General features: G+C 45.7%; 23 non-coding genes across 23 annotated transcripts; all 23 read left to right on the top strand.

Annotated features, from left to right (window-relative positions):
- The first annotated feature begins 615 nt into the window (after nucleotides 1-615).
- On the top strand, nucleotides 616-734 carry trnal-caa (transfer RNA leucine (anticodon CAA)). The gene is made up of 2 exons: nucleotides 616-653; nucleotides 689-734. It is a non-coding gene; the product is annotated as a tRNA-Leu (tRNA).
- Nucleotides 735-1,775: 1,041 nt separating this feature from the next.
- On the top strand, nucleotides 1,776-1,894 carry trnal-caa (transfer RNA leucine (anticodon CAA)). The gene is made up of 2 exons: nucleotides 1,776-1,813; nucleotides 1,849-1,894. It is a non-coding gene; the product is annotated as a tRNA-Leu (tRNA).
- Nucleotides 1,895-2,935: 1,041 nt separating this feature from the next.
- trnal-caa (transfer RNA leucine (anticodon CAA)) lies at nucleotides 2,936-3,054 on the top strand. The gene is made up of 2 exons: nucleotides 2,936-2,973; nucleotides 3,009-3,054. It is a non-coding gene; the product is annotated as a tRNA-Leu (tRNA).
- A 1,041-nt stretch (nucleotides 3,055-4,095) lies between these two features.
- Nucleotides 4,096-4,215, top strand: trnal-caa (transfer RNA leucine (anticodon CAA)). Its single transcript has 2 exons — nucleotides 4,096-4,134; nucleotides 4,181-4,215. It is a non-coding gene; the product is annotated as a tRNA-Leu (tRNA).
- Nucleotides 4,216-5,250: 1,035 nt separating this feature from the next.
- trnal-caa (transfer RNA leucine (anticodon CAA)) lies at nucleotides 5,251-5,369 on the top strand. The gene is made up of 2 exons: nucleotides 5,251-5,288; nucleotides 5,324-5,369. It is a non-coding gene; the product is annotated as a tRNA-Leu (tRNA).
- A 1,041-nt stretch (nucleotides 5,370-6,410) lies between these two features.
- On the top strand, nucleotides 6,411-6,529 carry trnal-caa (transfer RNA leucine (anticodon CAA)). Its single transcript has 2 exons — nucleotides 6,411-6,448; nucleotides 6,484-6,529. It is a non-coding gene; the product is annotated as a tRNA-Leu (tRNA).
- Nucleotides 6,530-7,570: 1,041 nt separating this feature from the next.
- On the top strand, nucleotides 7,571-7,689 carry trnal-caa (transfer RNA leucine (anticodon CAA)). Its single transcript has 2 exons — nucleotides 7,571-7,608; nucleotides 7,644-7,689. It is a non-coding gene; the product is annotated as a tRNA-Leu (tRNA).
- A 1,041-nt stretch (nucleotides 7,690-8,730) lies between these two features.
- Nucleotides 8,731-8,849, top strand: trnal-caa (transfer RNA leucine (anticodon CAA)). The gene is made up of 2 exons: nucleotides 8,731-8,768; nucleotides 8,804-8,849. It is a non-coding gene; the product is annotated as a tRNA-Leu (tRNA).
- Nucleotides 8,850-9,890: 1,041 nt separating this feature from the next.
- On the top strand, nucleotides 9,891-10,009 carry trnal-caa (transfer RNA leucine (anticodon CAA)). The gene is made up of 2 exons: nucleotides 9,891-9,928; nucleotides 9,964-10,009. It is a non-coding gene; the product is annotated as a tRNA-Leu (tRNA).
- Nucleotides 10,010-11,050: 1,041 nt separating this feature from the next.
- Nucleotides 11,051-11,169, top strand: trnal-caa (transfer RNA leucine (anticodon CAA)). Its single transcript has 2 exons — nucleotides 11,051-11,088; nucleotides 11,124-11,169. It is a non-coding gene; the product is annotated as a tRNA-Leu (tRNA).
- Nucleotides 11,170-12,210: 1,041 nt separating this feature from the next.
- Nucleotides 12,211-12,329, top strand: trnal-caa (transfer RNA leucine (anticodon CAA)). Its single transcript has 2 exons — nucleotides 12,211-12,248; nucleotides 12,284-12,329. It is a non-coding gene; the product is annotated as a tRNA-Leu (tRNA).
- Nucleotides 12,330-13,370: 1,041 nt separating this feature from the next.
- On the top strand, nucleotides 13,371-13,489 carry trnal-caa (transfer RNA leucine (anticodon CAA)). The gene is made up of 2 exons: nucleotides 13,371-13,408; nucleotides 13,444-13,489. It is a non-coding gene; the product is annotated as a tRNA-Leu (tRNA).
- Nucleotides 13,490-14,530: 1,041 nt separating this feature from the next.
- trnal-caa (transfer RNA leucine (anticodon CAA)) lies at nucleotides 14,531-14,649 on the top strand. The gene is made up of 2 exons: nucleotides 14,531-14,568; nucleotides 14,604-14,649. It is a non-coding gene; the product is annotated as a tRNA-Leu (tRNA).
- Nucleotides 14,650-15,690: 1,041 nt separating this feature from the next.
- Nucleotides 15,691-15,809, top strand: trnal-caa (transfer RNA leucine (anticodon CAA)). Its single transcript has 2 exons — nucleotides 15,691-15,728; nucleotides 15,764-15,809. It is a non-coding gene; the product is annotated as a tRNA-Leu (tRNA).
- A 1,041-nt stretch (nucleotides 15,810-16,850) lies between these two features.
- On the top strand, nucleotides 16,851-16,969 carry trnal-caa (transfer RNA leucine (anticodon CAA)). The gene is made up of 2 exons: nucleotides 16,851-16,888; nucleotides 16,924-16,969. It is a non-coding gene; the product is annotated as a tRNA-Leu (tRNA).
- A 1,041-nt stretch (nucleotides 16,970-18,010) lies between these two features.
- trnal-caa (transfer RNA leucine (anticodon CAA)) lies at nucleotides 18,011-18,129 on the top strand. The gene is made up of 2 exons: nucleotides 18,011-18,048; nucleotides 18,084-18,129. It is a non-coding gene; the product is annotated as a tRNA-Leu (tRNA).
- A 1,041-nt stretch (nucleotides 18,130-19,170) lies between these two features.
- trnal-caa (transfer RNA leucine (anticodon CAA)) lies at nucleotides 19,171-19,289 on the top strand. Its single transcript has 2 exons — nucleotides 19,171-19,208; nucleotides 19,244-19,289. It is a non-coding gene; the product is annotated as a tRNA-Leu (tRNA).
- Nucleotides 19,290-20,330: 1,041 nt separating this feature from the next.
- trnal-caa (transfer RNA leucine (anticodon CAA)) lies at nucleotides 20,331-20,449 on the top strand. The gene is made up of 2 exons: nucleotides 20,331-20,368; nucleotides 20,404-20,449. It is a non-coding gene; the product is annotated as a tRNA-Leu (tRNA).
- A 1,041-nt stretch (nucleotides 20,450-21,490) lies between these two features.
- Nucleotides 21,491-21,610, top strand: trnal-caa (transfer RNA leucine (anticodon CAA)). Its single transcript has 2 exons — nucleotides 21,491-21,528; nucleotides 21,565-21,610. It is a non-coding gene; the product is annotated as a tRNA-Leu (tRNA).
- A 1,041-nt stretch (nucleotides 21,611-22,651) lies between these two features.
- trnal-caa (transfer RNA leucine (anticodon CAA)) lies at nucleotides 22,652-22,770 on the top strand. The gene is made up of 2 exons: nucleotides 22,652-22,689; nucleotides 22,725-22,770. It is a non-coding gene; the product is annotated as a tRNA-Leu (tRNA).
- Nucleotides 22,771-23,811: 1,041 nt separating this feature from the next.
- On the top strand, nucleotides 23,812-23,930 carry trnal-caa (transfer RNA leucine (anticodon CAA)). The gene is made up of 2 exons: nucleotides 23,812-23,849; nucleotides 23,885-23,930. It is a non-coding gene; the product is annotated as a tRNA-Leu (tRNA).
- A 1,041-nt stretch (nucleotides 23,931-24,971) lies between these two features.
- Nucleotides 24,972-25,090, top strand: trnal-caa (transfer RNA leucine (anticodon CAA)). The gene is made up of 2 exons: nucleotides 24,972-25,009; nucleotides 25,045-25,090. It is a non-coding gene; the product is annotated as a tRNA-Leu (tRNA).
- Nucleotides 25,091-26,131: 1,041 nt separating this feature from the next.
- Nucleotides 26,132-26,251, top strand: trnal-caa (transfer RNA leucine (anticodon CAA)). The gene is made up of 2 exons: nucleotides 26,132-26,169; nucleotides 26,206-26,251. It is a non-coding gene; the product is annotated as a tRNA-Leu (tRNA).
- The last annotated feature ends 345 nt before the right edge of the window (nucleotides 26,252-26,596 follow it).

The raw sequence follows: 26,596 nt of genomic DNA, 5'->3' as shown, positions 1-26,596 counted from the left end.
ACTTCCCACATTAACATTTTGCCAGAAACAAAGGCACCACAGCCAAGCAATTCAGGCACCAGTGCGTAAAAGTTGCCAGAGTTGATGCCTTTTTTAGGCCGTGCCTTTCGGGTGGCAATGCTCAGACTAATGCTTATGGCCAAGGGCGCAATAGCTGCAGAGTGCCTTGTTTCCCCTCACAAAGTTGGGAGATCCAGGTAATTTTCTGGGGAGCAGGACTCCAAATAGCACTTGTCACATGAATGTATTGTGAGAAAAGTAAAGGCCCGGGAATGAGAGACTGAAATGTCCTGTTTGGAACGAGTGTTAGATTTTGAATGGCTCACGTTCGAACGGCAGCTGTGCTGCTTGCGTTTTGTCAAGTTGAGCCAGCAGAATTGTAGGATGTTAGCCGCTATTTTGCAAAATACGAGTTGTTGGGAGAAATATGTGCGTATGAATGTTGGTTGCATTGCAGGGATGATGAACTGAATGACTGGCACTGCCGGTTAATTCATGCAGGAAGAATGAATGGAGTGTGTTTGTTGTGTGTTTGCACAGGAGGAATGAGTGTGATGCTGCTCAGTAAGAGTGCAGAATTTGGAGCACGTTTTTCTAGTGCTTTTGTGCACAGGTGTCAGGATGGCCGAGTGGTCTAAGGCGCCAGACTCAAGGACTGTTAATCCTTACCTTACCGATGGTTGGTGAATTCTGGTTCCTTTCTAGGGGCGTGGGTTCGAATCCCACTTCTGACATTACCTTTTGATCCACACAATTACAACCAGCGTCAAAAAGCCTGCTCAACTCATCTTCAATTTACAAGTGGCCACCACTAATACCTCAAAGGTATTGCCGTTTGCCAACAAGCTAAAGGCAACGCTCACAGACCAACTTCTTTTCCTCAGAAAACTTACCACATCCTAACACTGTCCTTGGGGATAAGGTTTCAAATCACACTTCTCTTTTCAACCAATTCCCACACTAAAAATCAGGGAGTCAGAAATCTACCTTTTTACCCTACCTTGATGCATTCCACATTGCTTTCTGCTGCTGTGGCTTTCAATCCCACTGCAAACAGTGGTGTTTCTCAGGAAAAGGGCACCAGAGTCAAAGAATGAGACTTCTTCCACACAAAGGCTGCTGAATTCTGCTCCGTTACTCAGGGAATTACTTCCAATGCTACTTCCCACATTAACATTTTGCCAGAAACAAAGGCACCACAGCCAAGCAATTCAGGCACCAGTGCGTAAAAGTTGCCAGAGTTGATGCCTTTTTTAGGCCGTGCCTTTCGGGTGGCAATGCTCAGACTAATGCTTATGGCCAAGGGCGCAATAGCTGCAGAGTGCCTTGTTTCCCCTCACAAAGTTGGGAGATCCAGGTAATTTTCTGGGGAGCAGGACTCCAAATAGCACTTGTCACATGAATGTATTGTGAGAAAAGTAAAGGCCCGGGAATGAGAGACTGAAATGTCCTGTTTGGAACGAGTGTTAGATTTTGAATGGCTCACGTTCGAACGGCAGCTGTGCTGCTTGCGTTTTGTCAAGTTGAGCCAGCAGAATTGTAGGATGTTAGCCGCTATTTTGCAAAATACGAGTTGTTGGGAGAAATATGTGCGTATGAATGTTGGTTGCATTGCAGGGATGATGAACTGAATGACTGGCACTGCCGGTTAATTCATGCAGGAAGAATGAATGGAGTGTGTTTGTTGTGTGTTTGCACAGGAGGAATGAGTGTGATGCTGCTCAGTAAGAGTGCAGAATTTGGAGCACGTTTTTCTAGAGGTTTTGTGCACAGGTGTCAGGATGGCCGAGTGGTCTAAGGCGCCAGACTCAAGGACTGTTAATCCTTACCTTACCGATGGTTGGTGAATTCTGGTCCCTTTCTAGGGGCGTGGGTTCGAATCCCACTTCTGACATTACCTTTTGATCCACACAATTACAACCAGCGTCAAAAAGCCTGCTCAACTCATCTTCAATTTACAAGTGGCCACCACTAATACCTCAAAGGTATTGCCGTTTGCCAACAAGCTAAAGGCAACGCTCACAGACCAACTTCTTTTCCTCAGAAAACTTACCACATCCTAACACTGTCCTTGGGGATAAGGTTTCAAATCACACTTCTCTTTTCAACCAATTCCCACACTAAAAATCAGGGAGTCAGAAATCTACCTTTTTACCCTACCTTGATGCATTCCACATTGCTTTCTGCTGCTGTGGCTTTCAATCCCACTGCAAACAGTGGTGTTTCTCAGGAAAAGGGCACCAGAGTCAAAGAATGAGACTTCTTCCACACAAAGGCTGCTGAATTCTGCTCCGTTACTCAGGGAATTACTTCCAATGCTACTTCCCACATTAACATTTTGCCAGAAACAAAGGCACCACAGCCAAGCAATTCAGGCACCAGTGCGTAAAAGTTGCCAGAGTTGATGCCTTTTTTAGGCCGTGCCTTTCGGGTGGCAATGCTCAGACTAATGCTTATGGCCAAGGGCGCAATAGCTGCAGAGTGCCTTGTTTCCCCTCACAAAGTTGGGAGATCCAGGTAATTTTCTGGGGAGCAGGACTCCAAATAGCACTTGTCACATGAATGTATTGTGAGAAAAGTAAAGGCCCGGGAATGAGAGACTGAAATGTCCTGTTTGGAACGAGTGTTAGATTTTGAATGGCTCACGTTCGAACGGCAGCTGTGCTGCTTGCGTTTTGTCAAGTTGAGCCAGCAGAATTGTAGGATGTTAGCCGCTATTTTGCAAAATACGAGTTGTTGGGAGAAATATGTGCGTATGAATGTTGGTTGCATTGCAGGGATGATGAACTGAATGACTGGCACTGCCGGTTAATTCATGCAGGAAGAATGAATGGAGTGTGTTTGTTGTGTGTTTGCACAGGAGGAATGAGTGTGATGCTGCTCAGTAAGAGTGCAGAATTTGGAGCACGTTTTTCTAGTGCTTTTGTGCACAGGTGTCAGGATGGCCGAGTGGTCTAAGGCGCCAGACTCAAGGACTGTTAATCCTTACCTTACCGATGGTTGGTGAATTCTGGTCCCTTTCTAGGGGCGTGGGTTCGAATCCCACTTCTGACATTACCTTTTGATCCACACAATTACAACCAGCGTCAAAAAGCCTGCTCAACTCATCTTCAATTTACAAGTGGCCACCACTAATACCTCAAAGGTATTGCCGTTTGCCAACAAGCTAAAGGCAACGCTCACAGACCAACTTCTTTTCCTCAGAAAACTTACCACATCCTAACACTGTCCTTGGGGATAAGGTTTCAAATCACACTTCTCTTTTCAACCAATTCCCACACTAAAAATCAGGGAGTCAGAAATCTACCTTTTTACCCTACCTTGATGCATTCCACATTGCTTTCTGCTGCTGTGGCTTTCAATCCCACTGCAAACAGTGGTGTTTCTCAGGAAAAGGGCACCAGAGTCAAAGAATGAGACTTCTTCCACACAAAGGCTGCTGAATTCTGCTCCGTTACTCAGGGAATTACTTCCAATGCTACTTCCCACATTAACATTTTGCCAGAAACAAAGGCACCACAGCCAAGCAATTCAGGCACCAGTGCGTAAAAGTTGCCAGAGTTGATGCCTTTTTTAGGCCGTGCCTTTCGGGTGGCAATGCTCAGACTAATGCTTATGGCCAAGGGCGCAATAGCTGCAGAGTGCCTTGTTTCCCCTCACAAAGTTGGGAGATCCAGGTAATTTTCTGGGGAGCAGGACTCCAAATAGCACTTGTCACATGAATGTATTGTGAGAAAAGTAAAGGCCCGGGAATGAGAGACTGAAATGTCCTGTTTGGAACGAGTGTTAGATTTTGAATGGCTCACGTTCGAACGGCAGCTGTGCTGCTTGCGTTTTGTCAAGTTGAGCCAGCAGAATTGTAGGATGTCAGCCGCTATTTTGCAAAATACGAGTTGTTGGGAGAAATATGTGCGTATGAATGTTGGTTGCATTGCAGGGATGATGAACTGAATGACTGGCACTGCCGGTTAATTCATGCAGGAAGAATGAATGGAGTGTGTTTGTTGTGTGTTTGCACAGGAGGAATGAGTGTGATGCTGCTCAGTAAGAGTGCAGAATTTGGAGCACGTTTTTCTAGTGCTTTTGTACACAGGTGTCAGGATGGCCGAGTGGTCTAAGGCGCTCAGACTCAAGGACTGTTAATCCTTACCTTACCGATGGTTGGTGAATTCTGGTCCCTTTCTAGGGGCGTGGGTTCGAATCCCACTTCTGACATTACCTTTTGATCCACACAATTACAACCAGCGTCAAAAAGCCTTCTCAACTCATCTTCAATTTACAAGTGGCCACCACTAATACCTCAAAGGTATTGCCGTTTGCCAACAAGCTAAAGGCAACGCTCACAGACCAACTTCTTTTCCTCAGAAAACTTACCACATCCTAACACTGTCCTTGGGGATAAGGTTTCAAATCACACTTCTCTTTTCAACCAATTCCCACACTAAAAATCAGGGAGTCAGAAATCTACCTTTTTACCCTACCTTGATGCATTCCACATTGCTTTCTGCTGCTGTGGCTTTCAATCCCACTGCAAACAGTGGTGTTTCTCAGGAAAAGGGCACCAGAGTCAAAGAATGAGACTTCTTCCACACAAAGGCTGCTGAATTCTGCTCCGTTACTCAGGGAATTACTTCCAATGCTACTTCCCACATTAACATTTTGCCAGAAACAAAGGCACCACAGCCAAGCAATTCAGGCACCAGTGCGTAAAAGTTGCCAGAGTTGATGCCTTTTTTAGGCCGTGCCTTTCGGGTGGCAATGCTCAGACTAATGCTTATGGCCAAGGGCGCTGCAGAGTGCCTTGTTTCCCCTCACAAAGTTGGGAGATCCAGGTAATTTTCTGGGGAGCAGGACTCCAAATAGCACTTGTCACATGAATGTATTGTGAGAAAAGTAAAGGCCCGGGAATGAGAGACTGAAATGTCCTGTTTGGAACGAGTGTTAGATTTTGAATGGCTCACGTTCGAACGGCAGCTGTGCTGCTTGCGTTTTGTCAAGTTGAGCCAGCAGAATTGTAGGATGTTAGCCGCTATTTTGCAAAATACGAGTTGTTGGGAGAAATATGTGCGTATGAATGTTGGTTGCATTGCAGGGATGATGAACTGAATGACTGGCACTGCCGGTTAATTCATGCAGGAAGAATGAATGGAGTGTGTTTGTTGTGTGTTTGCACAGGAGGAATGAGTGTGATGCTGCTCAGTAAGAGTGCAGAATTTGGAGCACGTTTTTCTAGTGCTTTTGTGCACAGGTGTCAGGATGGCCGAGTGGTCTAAGGCGCCAGACTCAAGAACTGTTAATCCTTACCTTACCGATGGTTGGTGAATTCTGGTCCCATTCTAGGGGCGTGGGTTCGAATCCCACTTCTGACATTGCCTTTTGATCCACACAATTACAACCAGCGTCAAAAAGCCTGCTCAACTCATCTTCAATTTACAAGTGGCCACCACTAATACCTCAAAGGTATTGCCGTTTGCCAACAAGCTAAAGGCAACGCTCACAGACCAACTTCTTTTCCTCAGAAAACTTACCACATCCTAACACTGTCCTTGGGGATAAGGTTTCAAATCACACTTCTCTTTTCAACCAATTCCCACACTAAAAATCAGGGAGTCAGAAATCTACCTTTTTACCCTACCTTGATGCATTCCACATTGCTTTCTGCTGCTGTGGCTTTCAATCCCACTGCAAACAGTGGTGTTTCTCAGGAAAAGGGCACCAGAGTCAAAGAATGAGACTTCTTCCACACAAAGGCTGCTGAATTCTGCTCCGTTACTCAGGGAATTACTTCCAATGCTACTTCCCACATTAACATTTTGCCAGAAACAAAGGCACCACAGCCAAGCAATTCAGGCACCAGTGCGTAAAAGTTGCCAGAGTTGATGCCTTTTTTAGGCCGTGCCTTTCGGGTGGCAATGCTCAGACTAATGCTTATGGCCAAGGGCGCAATAGCTGCAGAGTGCCTTGTTTCCCCTCACAAAGTTGGGAGATCCAGGTAATTTTCTGGGGAGCAGGACTCCAAATAGCACTTGTCACATGAATGTATTGTGAGAAAAGTAAAGGCCCGGGAATGAGAGACTGAAATGTCCTGTTTGGAACGAGTGTTAGATTTTGAATGGCTCACGTTCGAACGGCAGCTGTGCTGCTTGCGTTTTGTCAAGTTGAGCCAGCAGAATTGTAGGATGTTAGCCGCTATTTTGCAAAATACGAGTTGTTGGGAGAAATATGTGCGTATGAATGTTGGTTGCATTGCAGGGATGATGAACTGAATGACTGGCACTGCCGGTTAATTCATGCAGGAAGAATGAATGGAGTGTGTTTGTTGTGTGTTTGCACAGGAGGAATGAGTGTGATGCTGCTCAGTAAGAGTGCAGAATTTGGAGCACGTTTTTCTAGTGCTTTTGTACACAGGTGTCAGGATGGCCGAGTGGTCTAAGGCGCCAGACTCAAGGACTGTTAATCCTTACCTTACCGATGGTTGGTGAATTCTGGTCCCTTTCTAGGGGCGTGGGTTCGAATCCCACTTCTGACATTACCTTTTGATCCACACAATTACAACCAGCGTCAAAAAGCCTGCTCAACTCATCTTCAATTTACAAGTGGCCACCACTAATACCTCAAAGGTATTGCCGTTTGCCAACAAGCTAAAGGCAACGCTCACAGACCAACTTCTTTTCCTCAGAAAACTTACCACATCCTAACACTGTCCTTGGGGATAAGGTTTCAAATCACACTTCTCTTTTCAACCAATTCCCACACTAAAAATCAGGGAGTCAGAAATCTACCTTTTTACCCTACCTTGATGCATTCCACATTGCTTTCTGCTGCTGTGGCTTTCAATCCCACTGCAAACAGTGGTGTTTCTCAGGAAAAGGGCACCAGAGTCAAAGAATGAGACTTCTTCCACACAAAGGCTGCTGAATTCTGCTCCGTTACTCAGGGAATTACTTCCAATGCTACTTCCCACATTAACATTTTGCCAGAAACAAAGGCACCACAGCCAAGCAATTCAGGCACCAGTGCGTAAAAGTTGCCAGAGTTGATGCCTTTTTTAGGCCGTGCCTTTCGGGTGGCAATGCTCAGACTAATGCTTATGGCCAAGGGCGCAATAGCTGCAGAGTGCCTTGTTTCCCCTCACAAAGTTGGGAGATCCAGGTAATTTTCTGGGGAGCAGGACTCCAAATAGCACTTGTCACATGAATGTATTGTGAGAAAAGTAAAGGCCCGGGAATGAGAGACTGAAATGTCCTGTTTGGAACGAGTGTTAGATTTTGAATGGCTCACGTTCGAACGGCAGCTGTGCTGCTTGCGTTTTGTCAAGTTGAGCCAGCAGAATTGTAGGATGTCAGCCGCTATTTTGCAAAATACGAGTTGTTGGGAGAAATATGTGCGTATGAATGTTGGTTGCATTGCAGGGATGATGAACTGAATGACTGGCACTGCCGGTTAATTCATGCAGGAAGAATGAATGGAGTGTGTTTGTTGTGTGTTTGCACAGGAGGAATGAGTGTGATGCTGCTCAGTAAGAGTGCAGAATTTGGAGCACGTTTTTCTAGAGCTTTTGTGCACAGGTGTCAGGATGGCCGAGTGGTCTAAGGCGCCAGACTCAAGGACTGTTAATCCTTACCTTACCGATGGTTGGTGAATTCTGGTCCCTTTCTAGGGGCGTGGGTTCGAATCCCACTTCTGACATTACCTTTTGATCCACACAATTACAACCAGCGTCAAAAAGCCTGCTCAACTCATCTTCAATTTACAAGTGGCCACCACTAATACCTCAAAGGTATTGCCGTTTGCCAACAAGCTAAAGGCAACGCTCACAGACCAACTTCTTTTCCTCAGAAAACTTACCACATCCTAACACTGTCCTTGGGGATAAGGTTTCAAATCACACTTCTCTTTTCAACCAATTCCCACACTAAAAATCAGGGAGTCAGAAATCTACCTTTTTACCCTACCTTGATGCATTCCACATTGCTTTCTGCTGCTGTGGCTTTCAATCCCACTGCAAACAGTGGTGTTTCTCAGGAAAAGGGCACCAGAGTCAAAGAATGAGACTTCTTCCACACAAAGGCTGCTGAATTCTGCTCCGTTACTCAGGGAATTACTTCCAATGCTACTTCCCACATTAACATTTTGCCAGAAACAAAGGCACCACAGCCAAGCAATTCAGGCACCAGTGCGTAAAAGTTGCCAGAGTTGATGCCTTTTTTAGGCCGTGCCTTTCGGGTGGCAATGCTCAGACTAATGCTTATGGCCAAGGGCGCAATAGCTGCAGAGTGCCTTGTTTCCCCTCACAAAGTTGGGAGATCCAGGTAATTTTCTGGGGAGCAGGACTCCAAATAGCACTTGTCACATGAATGTATTGTGAGAAAAGTAAAGGCCCGGGAATGAGAGACTGAAATGTCCTGTTTGGAACGAGTGTTAGATTTTGAATGGCTCACGTTCGAACGGCAGCTGTGCTGCTTGCGTTTTGTCAAGTTGAGCCAGCAGAATTGTAGGATGTCAGCCGCTATTTTGCAAAATACGAGTTGTTGGGAGAAATATGTGCGTATGAATGTTGGTTGCATTGCAGGGATGATGAACTGAATGACTGGCACTGCCGGTTAATTCATGCAGGAAGAATGAATGGAGTGTGTTTGTTGTGTGTTTGCACAGGAGGAATGAGTGTGATGCTGCTCAGTAAGAGTGCAGAATTTGGAGCACGTTTTTCTAGAGCTTTTGTGCACAGGTGTCAGGATGGCCGAGTGGTCTAAGGCGCCAGACTCAAGGACTGTTAATCCTTACCTTACCGATGGTTGGTGAATTCTGGTCCCTTTCTAGGGGCGTGGGTTCGAATCCCACTTCTGACATTACCTTTTGATCCACACAATTACAACCAGCGTCAAAAAGCCTGCTCAACTCATCTTCAATTTACAAGTGGCCACCACTAATACCTCAAAGGTATTGCCGTTTGCCAACAAGCTAAAGGCAACGCTCACAGACCAACTTCTTTTCCTCAGAAAACTTACCACATCCTAACACTGTCCTTGGGGATAAGGTTTCAAATCACACTTCTCTTTTCAACCAATTCCCACACTAAAAATCAGGGAGTCAGAAATCTACCTTTTTACCCTACCTTGATGCATTCCACATTGCTTTCTGCTGCTGTGGCTTTCAATCCCACTGCAAACAGTGGTGTTTCTCAGGAAAAGGGCACCAGAGTCAAAGAATGAGATTTCTTCCACACAAAGGCTGCTGAATTCTGCTCCGTTACTCAGGGAATTACTTCCAATGCTACTTCCCACATTAACATTTTGCCAGAAACAAAGGCACCACAGCCAAGCAATTCAGGCACCAGTGCGTAAAAGTTGCCAGAGTTGATGCCTTTTTTAGGCCGTGCCTTTCGGGTGGCAATGCTCAGACTAATGCTTATGGCCAAGGGCGCAATAGCTGCAGAGTGCCTTGTTTCCCCTCACAAAGTTGGGAGATCCAGGTAATTTTCTGGGGAGCAGGACTCCAAATAGCACTTGTCACATGAATGTATTGTGAGAAAAGTAAAGGCCCGGGAATGAGAGACTGAAATGTCCTGTTTGGAACGAGTGTTAGATTTTGAATGGCTCACGTTCGAACGGCAGCTGTGCTGCTTGCGTTTTGTCAAGTTGAGCCAGCAGAATTGTAGGATGTCAGCCGCTATTTTGCAAAATACGAGTTGTTGGGAGAAATATGTGCGTATGAATGTTGGTTGCATTGCAGGGATGATGAACTGAATGACTGGCACTGCCGGTTAATTCATGCAGGAAGAATGAATGGAGTGTGTTTGTTGTGTGTTTGCACAGGAGGAATGAGTGTGATGCTGCTCAGTAAGAGTGCAGAATTTGGAGCACGTTTTTCTAGAGCTTTTGTGCACAGGTGTCAGGATGGCCGAGTGGTCTAAGGCGCCAGACTCAAGGACTGTTAATCCTTACCTTACCGATGGTTGGTGAATTCTGGTCCCTTTCTAGGGGCGTGGGTTCGAATCCCACTTCTGACATTACCTTTTGATCCACACAATTACAACCAGCGTCAAAAAGCCTGCTCAACTCATCTTCAATTTACAAGTGGCCACCACTAATACCTCAAAGGTATTGCCGTTTGCCAACAAGCTAAAGGCAACGCTCACAGACCAACTTCTTTTCCTCAGAAAACTTACCACATCCTAACACTGTCCTTGGGGATAAGGTTTCAAATCACACTTCTCTTTTCAACCAATTCCCACACTAAAAATCAGGGAGTCAGAAATCTACCTTTTTACCCTACCTTGATGCATTCCACATTGCTTTCTGCTGCTGTGGCTTTCAATCCCACTGCAAACAGTGGTGTTTCTCAGGAAAAGGGCACCAGAGTCAAAGAATGAGACTTCTTCCACACAAAGGCTGCTGAATTCTGCTCCGTTACTCAGGGAATTACTTCCAATGCTACTTCCCACATTAACATTTTGCCAGAAACAAAGGCACCACAGCCAAGCAATTCAGGCACCAGTGCGTAAAAGTTGCCAGAGTTGATGCCTTTTTTAGGCCGTGCCTTTCGGGTGGCAATGCTCAGACTAATGCTTATGGCCAAGGGCGCAATAGCTGCAGAGTGCCTTGTTTCCCCTCACAAAGTTGGGAGATCCAGGTAATTTTCTGGGGAGCAGGACTCCAAATAGCACTTGTCACATGAATGTATTGTGAGAAAAGTAAAGGCCCGGGAATGAGAGACTGAAATGTCCTGTTTGGAACGAGTGTTAGATTTTGAATGGCTCACGTTCGAACGGCAGCTGTGCTGCTTGCGTTTTGTCAAGTTGAGCCAGCAGAATTGTAGGATGTCAGCCGCTATTTTGCAAAATACGAGTTGTTGGGAGAAATATGTGCGTATGAATGTTGGTTGCATTGCAGGGATGATGAACTGAATGACTGGCACTGCCGGTTAATTCATGCAGGAAGAATGAATGGAGTGTGTTTGTTGTGTGTTTGCACAGGAGGAATGAGTGTGATGCTGCTCAGTAAGAGTGCAGAATTTGGAGCACGTTTTTCTAGAGCTTTTGTGTGCAGGTGTCAGGATGGCCGAGTGGTCTAAGGCGCCAGACTCAAGGACTGTTAATCCTTACCTTACCGATGGTTGGTGAATTCTGGTCCCTTTCTAGGGGCGTGGGTTCGAATCCCACTTCTGACATTACCTTTTGATCCACACAATTACAACCAGCGTCAAAAAGCCTGCTCAACTCATCTTCAATTTACAAGTGGCCACCACTAATACCTCAAAGGTATTGCCGTTTGCCAACAAGCTAAAGGCAACGCTCACAGACCAACTTCTTTTCCTCAGAAAACTTACCACATCCTAACACTGTCCTTGGGGATAAGGTTTCAAATCACACTTCTCTTTTCAACCAATTCCCACACTAAAAATCAGGGAGTCAGAAATCTACCTTTTTACCCTACCTTGATGCATTCCACATTGCTTTCTGCTGCTGTGGCTTTCAATCCCACTGCAAACAGTGGTGTTTCTCAGGAAAAGGGCACCAGAGTCAAAGAATGAGACTTCTTCCACACAAAGGCTGCTGAATTCTGCTCCGTTACTCAGGGAATTACTTCCAATGCTACTTCCCACATTAACATTTTGCCAGAAACAAAGGCACCACAGCCAAGCAATTCAGGCACCAGTGCGTAAAAGTTGCCAGAGTTGATGCCTTTTTTAGGCCGTGCCTTTCGGGTGGCAATGCTCAGACTAATGCTTATGGCCAAGGGCGCAATAGCTGCAGAGTGCCTTGTTTCCCCTCACAAAGTTGGGAGATCCAGGTAATTTTCTGGGGAGCAGGACTCCAAATAGCACTTGTCACATGAATGTATTGTGAGAAAAGTAAAGGCCCGGGAATGAGAGACTGAAATGTCCTGTTTGGAACGAGTGTTAGATTTTGAATGGCTCACGTTCGAACGGCAGCTGTGCTGCTTGCGTTTTGTCAAGTTGAGCCAGCAGAATTGTAGGATGTCAGCCGCTATTTTGCAAAATACGAGTTGTTGGGAGAAATATGTGCGTATGAATGTTGGTTGCATTGCAGGGATGATGAACTGAATGACTGGCACTGCCGGTTAATTCATGCAGGAAGAATGAATGGAGTGTGTTTGTTGTGTGTTTGCACAGGAGGAATGAGTGTGATGCTGCTCAGTAAGAGTGCAGAATTTGGAGCACGTTTTTCTAGTGCTTTTGTACACAGGTGTCAGGATGGCCGAGTGGTCTAAGGCGCCAGACTCAAGGACTGTTAATCCTTACCTTACCGATGGTTGGTGAATTCTGGTCCCTTTCTAGGGGCGTGGGTTCGAATCCCACTTCTGACATTACCTTTTGATCCACACAATTACAACCAGCGTCAAAAAGCCTGCTCAACTCATCTTCAATTTACAAGTGGCCACCACTAATACCTCAAAGGTATTGCCGTTTGCCAACAAGCTAAAGGCAACGCTCACAGACCAACTTCTTTTCCTCAGAAAACTTACCACATCCTAACACTGTCCTTGGGGATAAGGTTTCAAATCACACTTCTCTTTTCAACCAATTCCCACACTAAAAATCAGGGAGTCAGAAATCTACCTTTTTACCCTACCTTGATGCATTCCACATTGCTTTCTGCTGCTGTGGCTTTCAATCCCACTGCAAACAGTGGTGTTTCTCAGGAAAAGGGCACCAGAGTCAAAGAATGAGACTTCTTCCACACAAAGGCTGCTGAATTCTGCTCCGTTACTCAGGGAATTACTTCCAATGCTACTTCCCACATTAACATTTTGCCAGAAACAAAGGCACCACAGCCAAGCAATTCAGGCACCAGTGCGTAAAAGTTGCCAGAGTTGATGCCTTTTTTAGGCCGTGCCTTTCGGGTGGCAATGCTCAGACTAATGCTTATGGCCAAGGGCGCAATAGCTGCAGAGTGCCTTGTTTCCCCTCACAAAGTTGGGAGATCCAGGTAATTTTCTGGGGAGCAGGACTCCAAATAGCACTTGTCACATGAATGTATTGTGAGAAAAGTAAAGGCCCGGGAATGAGAGACTGAAATGTCCTGTTTGGAACGAGTGTTAGATTTTGAATGGCTCACGTTCGAACGGCAGCTGTGCTGCTTGCGTTTTGTCAAGTTGAGCCAGCAGAATTGTAGGATGTCAGCCGCTATTTTGCAAAATACGAGTTGTTGGGAGAAATATGTGCGTATGAATGTTGGTTGCATTGCAGGGATGATGAACTGAATGACTGGCACTGCCGGTTAATTCATGCAGGAAGAATGAATGGAGTGTGTTTGTTGTGTGTTTGCACAGGAGGAATGAGTGTGATGCTGCTCAGTAAGAGTGCAGAATTTGGAGCACGTTTTTCTAGAGCTTTTGTGCACAGGTGTCAGGATGGCCGAGTGGTCTAAGGCGCCAGACTCAAGGACTGTTAATCCTTACCTTACCGATGGTTGGTGAATTCTGGTCCCTTTCTAGGGGCGTGGGTTCGAATCCCACTTCTGACATTACCTTTTGATCCACACAATTACAACCAGCGTCAAAAAGCCTGCTCAACTCATCTTCAATTTACAAGTGGCCACCACTAATACCTCAAAGGTATTGCCGTTTGCCAACAAGCTAAAGGCAACGCTCACAGACCAACTTCTTTTCCTCAGAAAACTTACCACATCCTAACACTGTCCTTGGGGATAAGGTTTCAAATCACACTTCTCTTTTCAACCAATTCCCACACTAAAAATCAGGGAGTCAGAAATCTACCTTTTTACCCTACCTTGATGCATTCCACATTGCTTTCTGCTGCTGTGGCTTTCAATCCCACTGCAAACAGTGGTGTTTCTCAGGAAAAGGGCACCAGAGTCAAAGAATGAGACTTCTTCCACACAAAGGCTGCTGAATTCTGCTCCGTTACTCAGGGAATTACTTCCAATGCTACTTCCCACATTAACATTTTGCCAGAAACAAAGGCACCACAGCCAAGCAATTCAGGCACCAGTGCGTAAATGTTGCCAGAGTTGATGCCTTTTTTAGGCCGTGCCTTTCGGGTGGCAATGCTCAGACTAATGCTTATGGCCAAGGGCGCAATAGCTGCAGAGTGCCTTGTTTCCCCTCACAAAGTTGGGAGATCCAGGTAATTTTCTGGGGAGCAGGACTCCAAATAGCACTTGTCACATGAATGTATTGTGAGAAAAGTAAAGGCCCGGGAATGAGAGACTGAAATGTCCTGTTTGGAACGAGTGTTAGATTTTGAATGGCTCACGTTCGAACGGCAGCTGTGCTGCTTGCGTTTTGTCAAGTTGAGCCAGCAGAATTGTAGGATGTCAGCCGCTATTTTGCAAAATACGAGTTGTTGGGAGAAATATGTGCGTATGAATGTTGGTTGCATTGCAGGGATGATGAACTGAATGACTGGCACTGCCGGTTAATTCATGCAGGAAGAATGAATGGAGTGTGTTTGTTGTGTGTTTGCACAGGAGGAATGAGTGTGATGCTGCTCAGTAAGAGTGCAGAATTTGGAGCACGTTTTTCTAGAGCTTTTGTGCACAGGTGTCAGGATGGCCGAGTGGTCTAAGGCGCCAGACTCAAGGACTGTTAATCTTTACCTTACCGATGGTTGGTGAATTCTGGTCCCTTTCTAGGGGCGTGGGTTCGAATCCCACTTCTAACATTACCTTTTGATCCACACAATTACAACCAGCGTCAAAAAGCCTGCTCAACTCATCTTCAATTTACAAGTGGCCACCACTAATACCTCAAAGGTATTGCCGTTTGCCAACAAGCTAAAGGCAACGCTCACAGACCAACTTCTTTTCCTCAGAAAACTTACCACATCCTAACACTGTCCTTGGGGATAAGGTTTCAAATCACACTTCTCTTTTCAACCAATTCCCACACTAAAAATCAGGGAGTCAGAAATCTACCTTTTTACCCTACCTTGATGCATTCCACATTGCTTTCTGCTGCTGTGGCTTTCAATCCCACTGCAAACAGTGGTGTTTCTCAGGAAAAGGGCACCAGAGTCAAAGAATGAGACTTCTTCCACACAAAGGCTGCTGAATTCTGCTCCGTTACTCAGGGAATTACTTCCAATGCTACTTCCCACATTAACATTTTGCCAGAAACAAAGGCACCACAGCCAAGCAATTCAGGCACCAGTGCGTAAAAGTTGCCAGAGTTGATGCCTTTTTTAGGCCGTGCCTTTCGGGTGGCAATGCTCAGACTAATGCTTATGGCCAAGGGCGCAATAGCTGCAGAGTGCCTTGTTTCCCCTCACAAAGTTGGGAGATCCAGGTAATTTTCTGGGGAGCAGGACTCCAAATAGCACTTGTCACATGAATGTATTGTGAGAAAAGTAAAGGCCCGGGAATGAGAGACTGAAATGTCCTGTTTGGAACGAGTGTTAGATTTTGAATGGCTCACGTTCGAACGGCAGCTGTGCTGCTTGCGTTTTGTCAAGTTGAGCCAGCAGAATTGTAGGATGTCAGCCGCTATTTTGCAAAATACGAGTTGTTGGGAGAAATATGTGCATATGAATGTTGGTTGCATTGCAGGGATGATGAACTGAATGACTGGCACTGCCGGTTAATTCATGCAGGAAGAATGAATGGAGTGTGTTTGTTGTGTGTTTGCACAGGAGGAATGAGTGTGATGCTGCTCAGTAAGAGTGCAGAATTTGGAGCACGTTTTTCTAGAGCTTTTGTGCACAGGTGTCAGGATGGCCGAGTGGTCTAAGGCGCCAGACTCAAGGACTGTTAATCCTTACCTTACCGATGGTTGGTGAATTCTGGTCCCTTTCTAGGGGCGTGGGTTCGAATCCCACTTCTGACATTACCTTTTGATCCACACAATTGCAACCAGCGTCAAAAAGCCTGCTCAACTCATCTTCAATTTACAAGTGGCCGCCACTAATACCTCAAAGGTATTGCCGTTTGCCAACAAGCTAAAGGCAACGCTCACAGACCAACTTCTTTTCCTCAGAAAACTTACCACATCCTAACACTGTCCTTGGGGATAAGGTTTCAAATCACACTTCTCTTTTCAACCAATTCCCACACTAAAAATCAGGGAGTCAGAAATCTACCTTTTTACCCTACCTTGATGCATTCCACATTGCTTTCTGCTGCTGTGGCTTTCAATCCCACTGCAAACAGTGGTGTTTCTCAGGAAAAGGGCACCAGAGTCAAAGAATGAGACTTCTTCCACACAAAGGCTGCTGAATTCTGCTCCGTTACTCAGGGAATTACTTCCAATGCTACTTCCCACATTAACATTTTGCCAGAAACAAAGGCACCACAGCCAAGCAATTCAGGCACCAGTGCGTAAAAGTTGCCAGAGTTGATGCCTTTTTTAGGCCGTGCCTTTCGGGTGGCAATGCTCAGACTAATGCTTATGGCCAAGGGCGCAATAGCTGCAGAGTGCCTTGTTTCCCCTCACAAAGTTGGGAGATCCAGGTAATTTTCTGGGGAGCAGGACTCCAAATAGCACTTGTCACATGAATGTATTGTGAGAAAAGTAAAGGCCCGGGAATGAGAGACTGAAATGTCCTGTTTGGAACGAGTGTTAGATTTTGAATGGCTCACGTTCGAACGGCAGCTGTGCTGCTTGCGTTTTGTCAAGTTGAGCCAGCAGAATTGTAGGATGTCAGCCGCTATTTTGCAAAATACGAGTTGTTGGGAGAAATATGTGCGTATGAATGTTGGTTGCATTGCAGGGATGATGAACTGAATGACTGGCACTGCCGGTTAATTCATGCAGGAAGAATGAATGGAGTGTGTTTGTTGTGTGTTTGCACAGGAGGAATGAGTGTGATGCTGCTCAGTAAGAGTGCAGAATTTGGAGCACGTTTTTCTAGAGCTTTTGTGCACAGGTGTCAGGATGGCCGAGTGGTCTAAGGCACCAGACTCAAGGACTGTTAATCCTTACCTTACCGATGGTTGGTGAATTCTGGTCCCTTTCTAGGGGCGTGGGTTCGAATCCCACTTCTGACATTACCTTTTGATCCACACAATTACAACTAGCGTCAAAAAGCCTGCTCAACTCATCTTCAATTTACAAGTGGCCACCACTAATACCTCAAAGGTATTGCCGTTTGCCAACAAGCTAAAGGCAACGCTCACAGACCAACTTCTTTTCCTCAGAAAACTTACCACATCCTAACACTGTCCTTGGGGATAAGGTTTCAAATCACACTTCTCTTTTCAACCAATTCCCACACTAAAAATCAGGGAGTCAGAAATCTACCTTTTTACCCTACCTTGATGCATTCCACATTGCTTTCTGCTGCTGTGGCTTTCAATCCCACTACAAACAGTGGTGTTTCTCAGGAAAAGGGCACCAGAGTCAAAGAATGAGACTTCTTCCACACAAAGGCTGCTGAATTCTGCTCCGTTACTCAGGGAATTACTTCCAATGCTACTTCCCACATTAACATTTTGCCAGAAACAAAGGCACCACAGCCAAGCAATTCAGGCACCAGTGCGTAAAAGTTGCCAGAGTTGATGCCTTTTTTAGGCCGTGCCTTTCGGGTGGCAATGCTCAGACTAATGCTTATGGCCAAGGGCGCAATAGCTGCAGAGTGCCTTGTTTCCCCTCACAAAGTTGGGAGATCCAGGTAATTTTCTGGGGAGCAGGACTCCAAATAGCACTTGTCACATGAATGTATTGTGAGAAAAGTAAAGGCCCGGGAATGAGAGACTGAAATGTCCTGTTTGGAACGAGTGTTAGATTTTGAATGGCTCACGTTCGAACGGCAGCTGTGCTGCTTGCGTTTTGTCAAGTTGAGCCAGCAGAATTGTAGGATGTCAGCCGCTATTTTGCAAAATACGAGTTGTTGGGAGAAATATGTGCGTATGAATGTTGGTTGCATTGCAGGGATGATGAACTGAATGACTGGCACTGCCGGTTAATTCATGCAGGAAGAATGAATGGAGTGTGTTTGTTGTGTGTTTGCACAGGAGGAATGAGTGTGATGCTGCTCAGTAAGAGTGCAGAATTTGGAGCACGTTTTTCTAGAGCTTTTGTGCACAGGTGTCAGGATGGCCGAGTGGTCTAAGGCGCCAGACTCAAGGACTGTTAATCCTTACCTTACCGATGGTTGGTGAATTCTGGTCCCTTTCTAGGGGCGTGGGTTCGAATCCCACTTCTGACATTACCTTTTGATCCACACAATTACAACCAGCGTCAAAAAGCCTGCTCAACTCATCTTCAATTTACAAGTGGCCACCACTAATACCTCAAAGGTATTGCCGTTTGCCAACAAGCTAAAGGCAACGCTCACAGACCAACTTCTTTTCCTCAGAAAACTTACCACATCCTAACACTGTCCTTGGGGATAAGGTTTCAAATCACACTTCTCTTTTCAACCAATTCCCACACTAAAAATCAGGGAGTCAGAAATCTACCTTTTTACCCTACCTTGATGCATTCCACATTGCTTTCTGCTGCTGTGGCTTTCAATCCCACTGCAAACAGTGGTGTTTCTCAGGAAAAGGGCACCAGAGTCAAAGAATGAGACTTCTTCCACACAAAGGCTGCTGAATTCTGCTCCGTTACTCAGGGAATTACTTCCAATGCTACTTCCCACATTAACATTTTGCCAGAAACAAAGGCACCACAGCCAAGCAATTCAGGCACCAGTGCGTAAAAGTTGCCAGAGTTGATGCCTTTTTTAGGCCGTGCCTTTCGGGTGGCAATGCTCAGACTAATGCTTATGGCCAAGGGCGCAATAGCTGCAGAGTGCCTTGTTTCCCCTCACAAAGTTGGGAGATCCAGGTAATTTTCTGGGGAGCAGGACTCCAAATAGCACTTGTCACATGAATGTATTGTGAGAAAAGTAAAGGCCCGGGAATGAGAGACTGAAATGTCCTGTTTGGAACGAGTGTTAGATTTTGAATGGCTCACGTTCGAACGGCAGCTGTGCTGCTTGCGTTTTGTCAAGTTGAGCCAGCAGAATTGTAGGATGTCAGCCGCTATTTTGCAAAATACGAGTTGTTGGGAGAAATATGTGCGTATGAATGTTGGTTGCATTGCAGGGATGATGAACTGAATGACTGGCACTGCCGGTTAATTCATGCAGGAAGAATGAATGGAGTGTGTTTGTTGTGTGTTTGCACAGGAGGAATGAGTGTGATGCTGCTCAGTAAGAGTGCAGAATTTGGAGCACGTTTTTCTAGAGCTTTTGTGCACAGGTGTCAGGATGGCCGAGTGGTCTAAGGCGCCAGACTCAAGGACTGTTAATCCTTACCTTACCGATGGTTGGTGAATTCTGGTCCCTTTCTAGGGGCGTGGGTTCGAATCCCACTTCTGACATTACCTTTTGATCCACACAATTACAACCAGCGTCAAAAAGCCTGCTCAACTCATCTTCAATTTACAAGTGGCCACCACTAATACCTCAAAGGTATTGCCGTTTGCCAACAAGCTAAAGGCAACGCTCACAGACCAACTTCTTTTCCTCAGAAAACTTACCACATCCTAACACTGTCCTTGGGGATAAGGTTTCAAATCACACTTCTCTTTTCAACCAATTCCCACACTAAAAATCAGGGAGTCAGAAATCTACCTTTTTACCCTACCTTGATGCATTCCACATTGCTTTCTGCTGCTGTGGCTTTCAATCCCACTGCAAACAGTGGTGTTTCTCAGGAAAAGGGCACCAGAGTCAAAGAATGAGACTTCTTCCACACAAAGGCTGCTGAATTCTGCTCCGTTACTCAGGGAATTACTTCCAATGCTACTTCCCACATTAACATTTTGCCAGAAACAAAGGCACCACAGCCAAGCAATTCAGGCACCAGTGCGTAAAAGTTGCCAGAGTTGATGCCTTTTTTAGGCCGTGCCTTTCGGGTGGCAATGCTCAGACTAATGCTTATGGCCAAGGGCGCAATAGCTGCAGAGTGCCTTGTTTCCCCTCACAAAGTTGGGAGATCCAGGTAATTTTCTGGGGAGCAGGACTCCAAATAGCACTTGTCACATGAATGTATTGTGAGAAAAGTAAAGGCCCGGGAATGAGAGACTGAAATGTCCTGTTTGGAACGAGTGTTAGATTTTGAATGGCTCACGTTCGAACGGCAGCTGTGCTGCTTGCGTTTTGTCAAGTTGAGCCAGCAGAATTGTAGGATGTCAGCCGCTATTTTGCAAAATACGAGTTGTTGGGAGAAATATGTGCGTATGAATGTTGGTTGCATTGCAGGGATGATGAACTGAATGACTGGCACTGCCGGTTAATTCATGCAGGAAGAATGAATGGAGTGTGTTTGTTGTGTGTTTGCACAGGAGGAATGAGTGTGATGCTGCTCAGTAAGAGTGCAGAATTTGGAGCACGTTTTTCTAGAGCTTTTGTGCACAGGTGTCAGGATGGCCGAGTGGTCTAAGGCGCCAGACTCAAGGACTGTTAATCCTTACCTTACCGATGGTTGGTGAATTCTGGTCCCTTTCTAGGGGCGTGGGTTCGAATCCCACTTCTGACATTACCTTTTGATCCACACAATTACAACCAGCGTCAAAAAGCCTGCTCAACTCATCTTCAATTTACAAGTGGCCACCACTAATACCTCAAAGGTATTGCCGTTTGCCAACAAGCTAAAGGCAACGCTCACAGACCAACTTCTTTTCCTCAGAAAACTTACCACATCCTAACACTGTCCTTGGGGATAAGGTTTCAAATCACACTTCTCTTTTCAACCAATTCCCACACTAAAAATCAGGGAGTCAGAAATCTACCTTTTTACCCTACCTTGATGCATTCCACATTGCTTTCTGCTGCTGTGGCTTTCAATCCCACTGCAAACAGTGGTGTTTCTCAGGAAAAGGGCACCAGAGTCAAAGAATGAGACTTCTTCCACACAAAGGCTGCTGAATTCTGCTCCGTTACTCAGGGAATTACTTCCAATGCTACTTCCCACATTAACATTTTGCCAGAAACAAAGGCACCACAGCCAAGCAATTCAGGCACCAGTGCGTAAAAGTTGCCAGAGTTGATGCCTTTTTTAGGCCGTGCCTTTCGGGTGGCAATGCTCAGACTAATGCTTATGGCCAAGGGCGCAATAGCTGCAGAGTGCCTTGTTTCCCCTCACAAAGTTGGGAGATCCAGGTAATTTTCTGGGGAGCAGGACTCCAAATAGCACTTGTCACATGAATGTATTGTGAGAAAAGTAAAGGCCCGGGAATGAGAGACTGAAATGTCCTGTTTGGAACGAGTGTTAGATTTTGAATGGCTCACGTTCGAACGGCAGCTGTGCTGCTTGCGTTTTGTCAAGTTGAGCCAGCAGAATTGTAGGATGTCAGCCGCTATTTTGCAAAATACGAGTTGTTGGGAGAAATATGTGCGTATGAATGTTGGTTGCATTGCAGGGATGATGAACTGAATGACTGGCACTGCCGGTTAATTCATGCAGGAAGAATGAATGGAGTGTGTTTGTTGTGTGTTTGCACAGGAGGAATGAGTGTGATGCTGCTCAGTAAGAGTGCAGAATTTGGAGCACGTTTTTCTAGAGCTTTTGTGCACAGGTGTCAGGATGGCCGAGTGGTCTAAGGCGCCAGACTCAAGGACTGTTAATCCTTACACTTACCGATGGTTGGTGAATTCTGGTCCCTTTCTAGGGGCGTGGGTTCGAATCCCACTTCTGACATTACCTTTTGATCCACACAATTACAACCAGCGTCAAAAAGCCTGCTCAACTCATCTTCAATTTACAAGTGGCCACCACTAATACCTCAAAGGTATTGCCGTTTGCCAACAAGCTAAAGGCAACGCTCACAGACCAACTTCTTTTCCTCAGAAAACTTACCACATCCTAACACTGTCCTTGGGGATAAGGTTTCAAATCACACTTCTCTTTTCAACCAATTCCCACACTAAAAATCAGGGAGTCAGAAATCTACCTTTTTACCCTACCTTGATGCATTCCACATTGCTTTCTGCTGCTGTGGCTTTCAATCCCACTGCAAACAGTGGTGTTTCTCAGGAAAAGGGCACCAGAGTCAAAGAATGAGACTTCTTCCACACAAAGGCTGCTGAATTCTGCTCCGTTACTCAGGGAATTACTTCCAATGCTACTTCCCACATTAACATTTTGCCAGAAACAAAGGCACCACAGCCAAGCAATTCAGGCACCAGTGCGTAAAAGTTGCCAGAGTTGATGCCTTTTTTAGGCCGTGCCTTTCGGGTGGCAATGCTCAGACTAATGCTTATGGCCAAGGGCGCAATAGCTGCAGAGTGCCTTGTTTCCCCTCACAAAGTTGGGAGATCCAGGTAATTTTCTGGGGAGCAGGACTCCAAATAGCACTTGTCACATGAATGTATTGTGAGAAAAGTAAAGGCCCGGGAATGAGAGACTGAAATGTCCTGTTTGGAACGAGTGTTAGATTTTGAATGGCTCACGTTCGAACGGCAGCTGTGCTGCTTGCGTTTTGTCAAGTTGAGCCAGCAGAATTGTAGGATGTCAGCCGCTATTTTGCAAAATACGAGTTGTTGGGAGAAATATGTGCGTATGAATGTTGGTTGCATTGCAGGGATGATGAACTGAATGACTGGCACTGCCGGTTAATTCATGCAGGAAGAATGAATGGAGTGTGTTTGTTGTGTGTTTGCACAGGAGGAATGAGTGTGATGCTGCTCAGTAAGAGTGCAGAATTTGGAGCACGTTTTTCTAGAGCTTTTGTGCACAGGTGTCAGGATGGCCGAGTGGTCTAAGGCGCCAGACTCAAGGACTGATAATCCTTACCTTACCGATGGTTGGTGAATTCTGGTCCCTTTCTAGGGGCGTGGGTTCGAATCCCACTTCTGACATTACCTTTTGATCCACACAATTACAACCAGCGTCAAAAAGCCTGCTCAACTCATCTTCAATTTACAAGTGGCCACCACTAATACCTCAAAGGTATTGCCGTTTGCCAACAAGCTAAAGGCAACGCTCACAGACCAACTTCTTTTCCTCAGAAAACTTACCACATCCTAACACTGTCCTTGGGGATAAGGTTTCAAATCACACTTCTCTTTTCAACCAATTCCCACACTAAAAATCAGGGAGTCAGAAATCTACCTTTTTACCCTACCTTGATGCATTCCACATTGCTTTCTGCTGCTGTGGCTTTCAATCCCACTGCAAACAGTGGTGTTTCTCAGGAAAAGGGCACCAGAGTCAAAGAATGAGACTTCTTCCACACAAAGGCTGCTGAATTCTGCTCCGTTACTCAGGGAATTACTTCCAATGCTACTTCCCACATTAACATTTTGCCAGAAACAAAGGCACCACAGCCAAGCAATTCAGGCACCAGTGCGTAAAAGTTGCCAGAGTTGATGCCTTTTTTAGGCCGTGCCTTTCGGGTGGCAATGCTCAGACTAATGCTTATGGCCAAGGGCGCAATAGCTGCAGAGTGCCTTGTTTCCCCTCACAAAGTTGGGAGATCCAGGTAATTTTCTGGGGAGCAGGACTCCAAATAGCACTTGTCACATGAATGTATTGTGAGAAAAGTAAAGGCCCGGGAATGAGAGACTGAAATGTCCTGTTTGGAACGAGTGTTAGATTTTGAATGGCTCACGTTCGAACGGCAGCTGTGCTGCTTGCGTTTTGTCAAGTTGAGCCAGCAGAATTGTAGGATGTCAGCCGCTATTTTGCAAAATACGAGTTGTTGGGAGAAATATGTGCGTATGAATGTTGGTTGCATTGCAGGGATGATGAACTGAATGACTGGCACTGCCGGTTAATTCATGCAGGAAGAATGAATGGAGTGTGTTTGTTGTGTGTTTGCACAGGAGGAATGAGTGTGATGCTGCTCAGTAAGAGTGCAGAATTTGGAGCACGTTTTTCTAGAGCTTTTGTGCACAGGTGTCAGGATGGCCGAGTGGTCTAAGGCGCCAGACTCAAGGACTGTTAATCCTTACCTTACCGATGGTTGGTGAATTCTGGTCCCTTTCTAGGGGCGTGGGTTCGAATCCCACTTCTGACATTACCTTTTGATCCACACAATTACAACCAGCGTCAAAAAGCCTGCTCAACTCATCTTCAATTTACAAGTGGCCACCACTAATACCTCAAAGGTATTGCCGTTTGCCAACAAGCTAAAGGCAACGCTCACAGACCAACTTCTTTTCCTCAGAAAACTTACCACATCCTAACACTGTCCTTGGGGATAAGGTTTCAAATCACACTTCTCTTTTCAACCAATTCCCACACTAAAAATCAGGGAGTCAGAAATCTACCTTTTTACCCTACCTTGATGCATTCCACATTGCTTTCTGCTGCTGTGGCTTTCAATCCCACTGCAAACAGTGGTGTTTCTCAGGAAAAGGGCACCAGAGTCAAAGAATGAGACTTCTTCCACACAAAGGCTGCTGAATTCTGCTCCGTTACTCAGGGAATTACTTCCAATGCTACTTCCCACATTAACATTTTGCCAGAAACAAAGGCACCACAGCCAAGCAATTCAGGCACCAGTGCGTAAAAGTTGCCAGAGTTGATGCCTTTTTTAGGCCGTGCCTTTCGGGTGGCAATGCTCAGACTAATGCTTATGGCCAAGGGCGCAATAGCTGCAGAGTGCCTTGTTTCCCCTCACAAAATTGGGAGATCCAGGTAATTTTCTGGGGAGCAGGACTCCAAATAGCACTTGTCACATGAATGTATTGTGAGAAAAGTAAAGGCCCGGGAATGAGAGACTGAAATGTCCTGTTTGGAACGAGTGTTAGATTTTGAATGGCTCACGTTCGAACGGCAGCTGTGCTGCTTGCGTTTTGTCAAGTTGAGCCAGCAGAATTGTAGGATGTTAGCTGCTATTTTGCAAAATACGAGTTGTTGGGAGAAATATGTGCGTATGAATGTTGGTTGCATTGCAGGGATGATGAACTGAATGACTGGCACTGCCGGTTAATTCATGCAGGAAGAATGAATGGAGTGTGTTTGTTGTGTGTTTGCACAGGAGGAATGAGTGTGATGCTGCTCAGTAAGAGTGCAGAATTTGGAGCACGTTTTTCTAGAGCTTTTGTGCACAGGTGTCAGGATGGCCGAGTGGTCTAAGGCGCCAGACTCAAAGACTGTTAATCCTTACCTTACCGATGGTTGGTGAATTCTGGTCCCTTTCTAGGGGCGTGGGTTCGAATCCCACTTCTGACATTACCTTTTGATCCACACAATTACAACCAGCGTCAAAAAGCCTGCTCAACTCATCTTCAATTTACAAGTGGCCACCACTAGTACCTCAAAGGTATTGCCGTTCGCCAACAAGCTAAAGGCAACGCTCACAGACCAACTTCTTTTCCTCAGAAAACTTGCCACATCCTAACACTGTCCTTGGGGATAAGGTTTCAAATCACACTTCTCTTTTCAACCAATTCCCACACTAAAAATCAGGGAGTCAGAAATCTACCTTTTTACCCTACCTTGATGCATTCCACATTGCTTTCTGCTGCTGTGGCTTTCAATCCCACTGCAAACAGTGGTGTTTCTCAGGAAAAGGGCACCAGAGTCAAAGAATGAGACTTCTTCCACACAAAGGCTGCTGAATTCTGCTCCGTTACTCAGGGAATTACTTCCAATGCTACTTCCCACATTAACATTTTGCCAGAAACAAAGGCACCACAGCCAAGCAATTCAGGCACCAGTGCGTAAAAGTTGCCAGAGTTGATGCCTTTTTTAGGCCGTGCCTTTCGGGTGGCAATGCTCAGACTAATGCTTATGGCCAAGGGCGCAATAGCTGCAGAGTGCCTTGTTTCCCCTCACAAAGTTGGGAGATCCAGGTAATTTTCTGGGGAGCAGGACTCCAAATAGCACTTGTCACATGAATGTATTGTGAGAAAAGTAAAGGCCCGGGAATGAGAGACTGAAATGTCCTGTTTGGAACGAGTGTTAGATTTTGAATGGCTCACGTTCGAACGGCAGCTGTGCTGCTTGCGTTTTGTCAAGTTGAGCCAGCAGAATTGTAGGATGTTAGCCGCTATTTTGCAAAATACGAGTTGTTGGGAGAAATATGTGCGTATGAATGTTGGTTGCATTGCAGGGATGATGAACTGAATGACTGGCACTGCCGGTTAATTCATGCAGGAAGAATGAATGGAGTGTGTTTGTTGTGTGTTTGCACAGGAGGAATGAGTGTGATGCTGCTCAGTAAGAGTGCAGAATTTGGAGCACGTTTTTCTAGAGCTTTTGTGCACAGGTGTCAGGATGGCCGAGTGGTCTAAGGTGCCAGACTCAAGTGACTGTTAATCCTTACCTTACCGATGGTTGGTGAATTCTGGTCCCTTTCTAGGGGCGTGGGTTCGAATCCCACTTCTGACATTACCTTTTGATCCACACAATTACAACCAGCGTCAAAAAGCCTGCTCAACTCATCTTCAATTTACAAGTGGCCACCACTAATACCTCAAAGGTATTGCCGTTTGCCAACAAGCTAAAGGCAACGCTCACAGACCAACTTCTTTTCCTCAGAAAACTTGCCACATCCTAACACTGTCCTTGGGGATAAGGTTTCAAATCACACTTCTCTTTTCAACCAATTCCCACACTAAAAATCAGGGAGTCAGAAATCTACCTTTTTACCCTACCTTGATGCATTCCACATTGCTTTCTGCTGCTGTGGCTTTCAATCCCACTGCAAACAGTGGTGTTTCTCAGGAAAAGGGC

This window comes from Somniosus microcephalus, chromosome 19, assembly GCF_052327205.1.
Source record: "Somniosus microcephalus isolate GS21.2 chromosome 19, FLI_Smic_1.0, whole genome shotgun sequence".
Taxonomy (NCBI): domain Eukaryota; kingdom Metazoa; phylum Chordata; class Chondrichthyes; order Squaliformes; family Somniosidae; genus Somniosus; species Somniosus microcephalus.
Note: the sequence above shows the minus strand (reverse complement) of the source record. Positions and strands in the feature narration are given on the sequence as shown.